An 11660-nucleotide genomic window follows, 5' to 3' on the forward strand; every position below is an offset into this window, starting at 1 on the left:
ATCTTTTGCTAAATCCCTTTCCTCTGACTACCTGCTAAATACTGACATTCTCCTAAATTTAGCTCTCCCCACCTTCTTGTGGGATATTCTTCTTGGCTCGTTCAACCACTCTACAGGGTAGAACCACCAAGTTTATGCTGAAGAGCCCCAAATGTTTTCCCCAGCTCAGTCTTCTAGCTTGTAAGCACCAGACTCATACATTCTACTGCCCAATGAATGCCTCCATACAGGAAATTCAGACTTAACAGGCTCAATGTTGGCCCATCATGGCTCCCAACCCACGCCCAACCTGTGCTTCCTATCTTGTAACAGCAACAACATTGTCCACCTACTTGTGCTGGCCTGTGAGATAGCCATAAACTGGAATCTACCTTTCTTCTCTTTCCCTCACCTCCCTTTAGCCAACCAAACACTGAACCCTGGATTCACCTACTAAATCTCACATTTGACCTCTTCTCCTCATTTCTACTATCCCTGTCTCAGTTTACACAGGACACTCTCCATCCTCCCCTTAACCAGTTTCATCCTCTACTTTGCCACAAGACGGTTGTATCTAAAACACAAATCTGTTCACACACCTAAGTGCTGGAAACCCTCCAGCAGTTTCCCTGGAACCTTTTGAGCATGATAGACAGGATTTCCTATTTCCTAAACTTTATTTATTTCTACATCATTCCCCAGTTCTCCCCATTCCAGAGTTTCTTAGCACCGATTCACCCTTCCTTGCTTTTATTCATGCTGATCCTCAAAATGCTTCTTTACCAAAAGCCTGTTGGGACTCACAGCCCAAGTATCAAGACTTTCTCCAGAAAGTCATACTGGTTGCCTCTTTTATGTGCTTCCCCAGACGCTCTCCAACGTCTGTCACAGTATATATCATGGTATGTTATGGTTTGGATAGAAAGTACCACCCAAAAGGCTCATTTATTGAAGGCTTGGATTCAATCATTGAGAGGTGATTGGATGATGAGGGCTCTAACCTAATCTATAGATTATTCCATTGATGGATTAATAATTTTATGGCATTATTGGAAGGTAGTGGAGACTAGGAGGTGGAGCCTGATTGGAGGAAGTAGGTCACTCAGAATGTGCCTTTGAAGGTTATATCTTGGCCCTGGTCCCTTTCTGTCTGTCTCTCTGCTTCCTGGACACCATGAGGTGAGCATCTTTGCTCCAGCACACCTTCCTGCCACCATGATGTTCTGCGTCACCATAGGTCAATAGCAATGGAACAAGCTAACCATGGTCTGAAACTGTGAACCAAAATAATTCTTTCCTTCTTTAAACTGTTTCTCTCAATGATGTCTCAATGATGAAAAGTCTGACTAGTACACATTGGATTGCAGCTATCTTTACAGCTTCATGAATCGTAGGAAGGGTTTAGGGTTTGAGGTCAAAGGACTCTGACTTATTAGCTACAAGGATAGCCTCAATAATTTTTTTTTTTTTTAGCTGTCATAGCTGTTGTCTGCAAGTTTTGTTTTTTTTTTCATTTTTCTTTTATTATTCATATGTGCATACAAGGCTTGGTTCATTTCTCCCCCCTGCCCCCACCCTCAATAATTATAATAACTAATTCATCTAATTCTCTGGTCAGATAAACTAATGTAAATTATATGGCATATCTGATATTTCCTCAGCTTCAGAATTCACTTAGTGACCTGTAGAATCTCTTCCAGCTTTAAAAGCTGTCTAAGCTTACAAGGCCCATTTGACATTTTCCTACAACAAATAGCATTTATGAATGCATAACTTGTTAAAAACATTTAAACCTACATAACAAGTAAAAAGGAAGCTATGTTAACACAATTAAACTGGCTTGCTTAATTAACCAGGGCAATCTGTTTCCTCTATAAAACATATTTTCTGCTGCCCAGGACAGACTAAATACCTACAGCTAGCAGGCCCTTTTCTGCAGCAATATTTCTGTTCCTAACAGCTGGGTTCTACCATGACCCAGAGTCAACTGTACTCATTAGTCTAATTAGGTAATTTAATAAAACAATACAAACTACAACTATAATATGCTAATAAATAAATAAAAGAAGAAAAAACAATACAAAGTCATAAGATATGAAGTGAAAAGGAGTTGTTTTCTAAGAAAACCAGACTAAATGCTTTGGAAAGACTCAATGCCATGGAGCTGCTTAAATATTAATTCAGCCTTTCAAATTATGAGCAGGTGAGACAGCCATAAAAGATCTGGGTAACAAGGCAGCGATCGAGAAGGATCTTGCACACAGATTGCATCACAATTGTTTTCACTCTTCAGAAAGCAAAACTAGAAATTGTGGATGCTGTGTTTTGATATAATTCCAATCCACAGACCCATTTTTAGAAGAGAGACCTTGATTGTACATTAAGGTTTGGGGAAAGAATGGTTACTTACGTCTGAGTCAAAACTAAAATGGAAGGTTTGTCTGTTACCACTTACCTGACTTTTGGATTAAGGGATCAACTGCTACAAGAAGAGGCTCTGACTAATCTGAGCATTTTTAGATTAAAGGAAGAAAACCGGCTGACTTTCCCAGCTGAGAGTCACCCACTGGTGCCATTGTTTAACTGCCTCCTTCTGAACTTGACAGAGATGTTTAGCATTTCATTTTTTTTTAAAAGAATCGAGGGAGAGGGGAGTAACATTATGTTCATCTACCATACTTCATCCAATATAAACAGTTCAGAACAGAACATTCAGCTTGACATCATGGAATTTGAAAAGCTGCATTTCTATTCTTTTCTCCCACTGAAATGGTCTCTCAGTAGGCGAATTCGAAGCACTTTATCTAAGGACAGCAGTAAGATTGCTCTGGCCAGAGAGGGCTTGGAACATAAATCACAGAAGACCTCATTTCATAGTCAGGATTCCTGCTAAAATCTCTAGGAGTGAACAGTTTTATTATGTGAAGGTTTGTACTTGAACCTGGACAAAGCTAAGAGGAGATGGGCTGTGAATGATATTAAGCAAGAAGCATTCTCACGTAGGAGTTTACACCTCATAAAAAGGACCAGAAGCAACAAAATTTAGGATTTGCCACCCTCTTATAAATCCATCATCTTAATGCATGCTTGATAATCTATAAGCTAAAACGAAGTCTGGAAAATCAACAAAAGATTATTGTTTTCTATAGGTTAAAGTATGATTTGAGTTGTTTCTTTCAGTACTGTTAAGCCACAGCAGAGCCATTATTTCTATGGGATGACCCAAGGTAATTTGTATAAACACCCAAAAGAACCTGTTTTATCCATGGCCTCCGACTTCCAGCACTGACAGAGCACTTAGGTATAGTTAGCACTGTTCTGATGCTTTGAAGACCCAAAGGTAAGATTCCTTCTCCTGGGAATTCCCAGTCTGTTAGGTCAAAATGTACACAGTAGAAAGAAATAAGAATGCGGAAACAGAATCCTTCGAGCTGGGCACAGAGGTTCATGCCTGTAATCCAAGCTACTCAGAAGGCAGAGACAGGAGGATCCTAAATTTGAGGCCAAGACCCTATCTCAAAAACAAAATACAAACAAAAGGGCTGAGGATGAAGTTCAAGTGGTAGAACACTTGCCCATCAAGTGTGAGGCCCTGAGTTTAATCACAAGTACCACCACCACCAAGGGAAAAAAAGGTAAGGGGCTCCTTGAGCTCCTTTGTGACTCTGACTCACAGTATTGTTTTGAACTATTACATCAGAAGTCTCTTGCAAAGGCCATGCTAGAGGAATGACTCTGGCTTTCTAACACCTACTTGGCAAAAAACACGCACAGGTGTTCAGTTGCTCTGTTGCTAGCATCGCAACTCCTTACCCTGGCTAAGACCTACCCCAACACTTCTCCCACATTCTGCCTCCACAGTGCTCCTGCACTCCAGCCGCAGGGGCCTTTTCGTTCCTTGTAACCTCAAAAATTCTGTCCCTGCTGCCTGGAGGTCTCTTCCCTCTCCCTTACTTTTCTTGGTGAGCATCCTCTGTTGAAACTGCACAGACCCAGCTTCACTGCCATTGAAGCAGCATCTCCCATCTGTCCGCCACCAGATGAATCAAGGTCCCTGTTGCACTTGGGTTTTCCCATAGTAGCACTTTCCTGATTGTAGTTAACCTTCTGTGTCTTAGCTATCTAACACCCATCTCCATAGTAACACTTACCACAATTGCAGTTAGACAATTGTGTATTTAGTTGTCTTCTTCCCTAATGCTAGCTCAATGAAGGCAGTGTTGGGCTCTCTCTGTCCTGTTCATTGCTATATCCCAGCAATTAAATTAAGAGATTGTCACCTCAAAGGCATGGTAAGTATTTGTTGAATGATTAATGAACTCTGACAAGAATACATGAAGTAATTAACATTCAAATCCCTTAACAATCATACTTGCTTTCCTACAGTGACAGGGTGAATCAGAATTAGCTAAGACATTTCCTCTATCATACATTCACTCACTCAGCAATGTTCATGGCACCTATGTGCCAGGCACTGTCACAAGAGCAGGGTGCACAATGGTGGAGAAGATAGCTCAAGTCTCTTCTTGTTAGCAAGGGAGACAGGTGAGGAAAAAACAGTAATAAATACCTAGTGAAGTACTATGTTAAGCACTATAAAGAAAAATAAAGCTAAATGAGAGGGCAGAAATTACAGAGGGGCTAATGAAGGAGGAATTAAATTACATAACATGGACAAGGAATTCACCCCATTGCGTACTTGTACACAGAATTACCCAATCTTTATGAGCTCAAAATAATTTGGAAGAGTTTTCACAATGATCTCTTATGCAGGAGCCCCCCTTCCCCCCAGAGGATCGTTGGCACAGCCTTCTTCAGTCTTCTTCAACTTCAGGCCAGGGCGCCCTTCCTAACTGCACACTGTCTCAGCCCTCCCCACTGCCTGCTGGCCAGCTCTGCACCTCCCACTCCCACTACGTCCAAGCCCCTCCTGACAGCTCTCCATTGTCCCTCACATCTTGTTTGTTCCCATGTCTGTTCCTTTAGCCCCTCACCTAGCAGTGTCCTCTTTTCTCTGACAACTAACACCCTAGGCTTCCTGAAGGGCTGCTCCCAAGATGTCCCCGAAAAGCCTCTTGCTGCTGGTCACTGTCTTCCCTTATATTTAAGCATAGAATATTAACTTTGAAGAGGATCTTAAAGAACTCAATTATTGTACAGATGGGGGTCTTGGGCCAGTGAGGTTGGGACTTGCAAGAGTGACTTATTAGGGCCAACCTAAAATCAAATCCAGCTTCAGTCCCCTCCAGCCAGATGATGCTTTAACTCCTTTATGTGGAGGCTGAAAGAGGAAGATCTTGAGTTTGAGCCTAGTCTGAGCAACACAGCAAGTTCAAAGCCAGCTCCAGCTACATAGAGAGACTGTGTCTCAGAAAACCAAGGGCTGGGGATGTAGCTCAATAGTACAGTACTTGCCCAGCATGCATGAGATCCTGGGTTTAATCCCCAGTACCACAAAAATAAAAAGTCTTGCTCAAAATGATATTGAAAAGAGACTGCAATTTTGTAAGACTTATTTAAAAAATCATAAACACAATGTAATTGCTACTACTACAAATGGCTTGTTGTCTGACAGTAAATGAATATGCTGTGTTTTTCCCATAACTAGAAAACAAAACTTTGATGCAACAGAACAGTACATGGAGCAGTAAGAATAGATACAGTCCTTCCTTTTCCATAAATTTTCTCTACTTCTGCATCTGCATTTTCTGTTATAAGTGAAATGCCTGACCCTCAACTTGAAAACCTTTACTAAAAAACTATTTGCACAGAAGATGTGTGTGTGTGTGTTCGAGAGAAAGAATAAGATTATAATAGTGGGTCTATTCAAGGGAACTACAGGAAGGCGAGAAAGGCAAAAGAGAATGATAGTGAATGATATTGAAACACAATGCATCTGTGTACGAAGACAGTGTAACATAATGCACTGTAAGCTGGTGGATAATAGGGGAGCAAGGTGATGGAGAAAAAGAAATAGATGGAGTTAATCTGATCAAAGCATCATATATACATGTCTGAAAAGCCAAAGCGAAACCCCCTTGAACAATCAATATATACTTAAAAAATGAAGGACAGGAAGGTTTTAAAACAGGTCCTGTCCAGGGGAGGGTACAGACAGGAGGGGAGAGCGTAATGGAGAAAGTGAAGGAGGAGAGAGGATGAAGGAGAAAGAGGGGGTGAATCTAATTAAGATACATTGTAAGCACATATGTAAATGTCACAATGAAACTCCCATGTATAACTAATAATAAAAAACAAGAATATTTACATGTGTGCGCACACATGCATTCCCAAATCTATACAATGAAAATGGTCTTTCACTACTGGTGTCAGGTACTTTAGGCCTTTTTCTTCTCTAACAAGCACCTTAGCTGCAAGCAGTCATGTTTTATTGTAGAAATGAATGGTAAGCACACACACTGGGAAAAGTACTTGGTTGGTTTCCATTAGGGTTTCTCAGCTGTGGAAATATGTGTTTCTCATATTTGGGCTGGACATTTCTTTGTTATGGGACTGTCCTGGCAGTGTGAAACACTGGGCATCATCCCTAGCGTCCACCCTCTACGTGACTAGCACTCCCCTCTTCCCTGCCACCCAGTCAGAAAAACCCAAAGTTTCTCTAGCCTTTCCATCTAGGAGGCCAAATTGCCAACAGTGTGAAAATCACGTGTTCAGATTCAAGTACAAATTATGCCCTGTGGCAACCAGCCAGGACCCCTGACATTTTTCATAATGTTACTAGTTGTGGCACTTGTAGAAAATGAGATTTCTGTTACCTCAGGAATTAAAAAAAATCTACCCAAGGCTGGAAATGACCAGTGTGGGGGCTCCATCTCTGCCCAGCTGCAAGGGATGAGCAGCCTCTGTCGGACACAGGAGTGACCCATTCCTCCAAGGACAAAGGTTGAGAAGCTCTGCTCTGTGGGCCTCCAGTCATTGGTCATCTCTATGCTGCCCACCCTATCCGGCTGAGTAGTGCCTATCTCCAGATGCTGTCCAAGTGGCATGTGCCACCCCTGGGCCACCTCTGCTCCTCAGCTTGCATGTTTGGCAGAATCCAGAGAATGGTCACTGTTTGCAAAACAAGCTAATGGACTATGGGGCAATAAAAGGAAAGGTCTGACCACTGTGGCCCCAGGCAGTGGCGGAACCTGGAGAAGAGGCCTCCTCTCTCAGGAGGCTCTGAGAAACCATTCGACAGTGACCCTGGAAGGCTGCCTGATACAAATGCATGAAAATAGAACAACTAAACACATTCAAAATTGTTTTTAAAAGGAGGGGATAAAAAAGAGTAATAAAGGGGGTTAATTTGATCAAAGTACACTATATGCATGTATGGGAATATTACAATGAAACCCCTCTGTACTAATATACATTAGTAATTTTTTAAAGGAGTGGAATATTCACCTATGTACTAAACTACTCTTCCTAAGGAATGAACATAAATTTAGGATAATCCAGAGAAGAAAAAAGAGGGGATAGGAGAAGGGAGGAAGGAGCAGGAGTGTCTAGCAGGACACTGGAGTTTGCAGAGAAATTCCAAGTGACATCAGGGCCAAGGACTTTTAAAACCTGGAACATCCGGTAATCAATTTTTAACTGTTTGTGTTGCTGTGACATATGGCCCCTTCATCTACCCAAACCTTGATAAAGTTCTATTACTTAAAGAAAAAAAAAGGAAATAAATTCCTTTTAACTGAGCTAGGACCACTGAAGAAGAAACTCGATGTTCACCATAAACCACAAGTAATGATACCACCTTTTGGTCAAAGACACTCAAAAACAGAATTCGAACTCCTTCCATGTAGGGAAACAAACCAGTGACAAGAGAAGCAACACGTAGCAGTAGGGCCCTGAAAACAAGACTCATTCCCAAACATGGTGGCTTTGCTGTGCTGAGCACTTTGGTCTAAAAGAAATTAAAAGGCCTTAAAAGCAAGCTCAGACTCCAGGTCCTTCTGCCCTTGTCGGGCTTCCCCTACCCAAGACCCCCAAGCACATCAAGGGGAATTTTCCAAAGTTCCCCGATCTGCCTGAAGTTCACTGACCAAAGAAGAAATGCTTTCTTTAACAGAACTCACATCACAGGAAGAAAGACCAAGTTTGTCAACACAGCTGAACAGGTGTCACATCCTTTATCCTTTCTTTGTGTCCCTGGAGAATCACCGACAATCCATTGTCTGTTCTGAGGACCCACTGATCTTGTCCCGGGCCCTGGTATGTTCTCCAAGCCCACAGAGTCCCCTAGAATTGTCAGCTCTTTTTTTTTTTTTTTAGCAGTACTGGAGTCTGAACTCAGGGCCTCACACTTGCTAGTCAGATGTTTTGCCACTTGAGCCACTCTAGCAGCCTAGAATTGTCTATATCCCCTATCCTACCCTTCCCTAGAGAACAGCAGGCTGAAGGGTAATCCATACCTGTAATTTCCCAGCTATGAATTTTCCCCAGTAACACAATAAGAAGTTTGGATGCCTTTTTGTTTTCTATTTAATCTGTCTTTGTCAGTTTATTCCAGAGAGCGAGGAGTAATGCCTATTCTCCTACCATTCCTATTAGGAAGACTGAAAGCTGATTTTTTAAATTTCAGTTTTTAATGAAGTTTGTTACTTCTGTTTGCAGTACTGGGGATCAAACCCAGGGCTTTGTGCATGACAGGTAAGCACTCTACGACTGAGATAAACCCTCAACCCAAATTTTATCATTAAAGTGCTTTCAAAGGTGTAAGGCACTGAGCCCTACATTTTATAACTCACATCAGGGTGTGAAAAATCATTTTCTTATTTCTGGTCACATATTAAATTAGCATCACAGGTATAAGTATGAAAAAGTTATTCGTAGACAATGTCTTAGAACTTGAGGGCTGGGGCTGGAGCTCAGTGGTTAAGAGTTTGCCTAGCATGCACATCGCCCTGGATTCAATCCAGAGTTTGAAGAAGGAGGGAATCTACACTGTTACAGAGTGTAAAGAATAAGAAATAGCATGAAAGAGATTTATTTAAGCCAGCCACGCTCATGCCTGTAATCCTACTGGGAAGCTGAGATTGGGAAAATCATGATTCAAGGCCAGCCTGGGCAAATAGTCCACAAGACCCCATCTCCAGATGCAAAAACAGACTGGAGGTGTGGCTTGAGTGGTAGAGCACCTGCCTTGCAAGCACAAAGCCCTGAGTTCAAACACCAGTACTGCCGCACACACACAAAGATTTCTTTCAGCCAGGTGTGATGGTACACACCCATAATCCCAGCTCCTCAGAAAGTAGAGATCCAAAGGCTCAAAATTCCAGGTTAGCCCAGGCAGAGTTAGCAAGACTTCATCTCACAAAACAATCTGGGTGTCATGACTCACAACTATAATCCCAGCTATGAAGGAAGCGTAACTAGGAAGATCATGATCCATGCTGGCTTGAGATCCTATCCGAAAAATGACTAAAACAAAAAGGACTCGGGGAGACATGGCTTGAGTGGTAGAACGCCTGCCTAGCAAGCATGAGGCCCTGAGTTCAAACCCCAGAACTGCCAAAAAAGGAAAAAAATTACTTCCTAATAAAGGAAAGTAAGTAGGTAGCAACAAAAGTTGCAAGTATGAGGAGCAGGTGTTGCTTTAAAAATAAAGATTTTTAAAATAAGCAAAGTATGCAGGTGAAAGGAAGGAAAAGCTACCTGCTTATGAGAATGAGACTGGAGCAGTTACCTAATTTACACAAGGTGTCACTGAGGCTGATACTCAGCTGCTTCTTGACAAGTGAGGACCTGGCCAGGGTGTCTGCATTTTCCTTGATATTTATCACTTGCTTATAATATTCGGTTACTTGCTTCTTTTGAGATCTAGAAAATAGAAATTTAATTAAAAAGTTTTACACTGAAAGAACATGGCATTCATTCATATATTCACTCAACAAACCCTCACTGCTAGGACAGGGGAGTGCAAATGAGAAAGACTAATCTTTGCCCTCAGAGAATTTCCTGAAGTTCGAAGGGAGGTTGGTGACCGAAACAGAGGTTCACAGGTGAAAGTGCAAACCTGGGGAGGTTGGGGTTGTGTTTTATTTTTTAATTTTTCTTTTCTTTACAGAGCCGGGGATCAAACTCAGGGCCTCCAACGGTAAGTGACATCCCTGGCCCAGGGTTTTGGACTTTAATGTGCAAGAGCTTTCTTTCACATTTCATTTCAATGTGGTAGAATCAGATTGACATTGCAAAGAAACAGCCTGGGTAGAAGCTGGAGGCTGAGCTGAAGAAGCGATGTCCCAGGCAGGGAGACTCAGCAGTCCAGAGGAACAGTGTTGAGGGCCTGGACAAATGTGACCATGGATGTGAAGGGAGACCTGCGTGGCTGAGTCCTGGCCTCACACTGGATGTGGTGGTGCAGATGCTAGGGCTTCTATGGGAGCCACAGAGCGCCAAGAGCTCAAGCTCCAAAGCCAGGAGCCCCCAAGCTAGGCACAGTGGCTGGCTCTGTGCATTACCCTCCTGGGGCTCAGCCTTTTCACGCTCATCTGTGCATCAATAATGTGTTTAGCCAATGACGGTAATAAACACAGCTAGGACAGATCACTAAGAGTCCACAGTGTCCACACCGGGTGCTGGGATGCTCAGCACTGCCGGGGAGTGAGGACTGTGCACGGCCAGTCCTAACCAGGAAGATTCTGGAATGCCACGGGATGCTCCACTGGAGATGTCCACATCTGCCACTGATAACAGACGTACATGGAGACCTAAGATCCTCCCTTATTTGGACTACTCTTTACCTTCTAAATACCCTTCCTCAGGGTTAAGGCTGATTTATCCTCCAGTGTTAGGGAATGCCAGTATCACATTCTTCCTGGGAGCAAAAGCAGGAAGAAATCACCTACTGGTAAGAGGTGAAGGAAAACAACCTTGGGAAAGTGGAAAACAGATGGAAAAGCCAGCGGGGAAGAGGGAGGGGAGGGAGAAGGAGGTCCAAAAACAAAACTTAGAAACTTCACAATTTAATCTACAGCACCCATGATCATCCCATCAGCTGACACTGTGGAGAAAGGGGGCTGCTGGACTATAGGAAGCCTGTGTTTGGCTCTCTGTGACTACACAAAGAATTCCTCTTACACGAACCTGCCAGGAGAAGTGACCAGACCTGGAGAAGCTCACACTGGTCAGCTCTGGGGGAAAGAGCCCCACAATCCTCCTTAAACTGATAGATGTGTGGCAGCTAAGGACAAGGTCACATCACAAAAGGGTCCCAGGCAGGGAGGGGCAACAGATAAGTATGACCTGAGGCAGGCTCTGGCCTCAGCCTCACAGAGCACACAGAGAAATGGGGTATGGCCCACGGACAGCAGCCAAGGCCCAATCCTTACTGAGAACCTGAGTACATTCTGCTCACAAGGCCTGTGAGCGATACTGGGAGCTACCCACGATGACCACACTGGACTCCTTTGTCCTTTCCCTGATGTCAAAATTTCTACCTGGTTTGTGGGTCCAGAGCTCCTTTTGAATTCATTATGGTCAGTGCCAAACAGAACTCTCAGGCAGTGTGAGTCCCCCTAGGTGTGTGAGACAAAAGAAGGGAGACTCCCTCATGGGTGACTGCAGACCTCCTGACATCAGTTTTTTGTTTGTTTGTTTATTTGTTCATGGAGGTAGGAAGGACACACATTTCTTGAAACATTTCATAAAATCTTACTTTTCATTATCTCTTGGTA

General features: G+C 43.0%; 1 protein-coding gene across 1 annotated transcript in view; it reads right to left on the bottom strand.

Annotated features, from left to right (window-relative positions):
* The window catches only part of Nt5dc3 (5'-nucleotidase domain containing 3), a 77899-nt gene extending 68101 nt beyond the window's left edge, over positions 1-9798 (bottom strand). The window contains exon 1 of the mRNA XM_074084260.1: positions 9671-9798. The gene's annotated coding sequence lies outside the window, so the exon portion shown is untranslated. The remainder of the gene's footprint in view (positions 1-9670) is intronic.
* Between the last annotated feature and the right edge of the window lie 1862 nt (positions 9799-11660).

Source organism: Castor canadensis, chromosome 8, assembly GCF_047511655.1.
Source record: "Castor canadensis chromosome 8, mCasCan1.hap1v2, whole genome shotgun sequence".
Classification (NCBI taxonomy): Eukaryota; Metazoa; Chordata; class Mammalia; order Rodentia; family Castoridae; genus Castor; species Castor canadensis.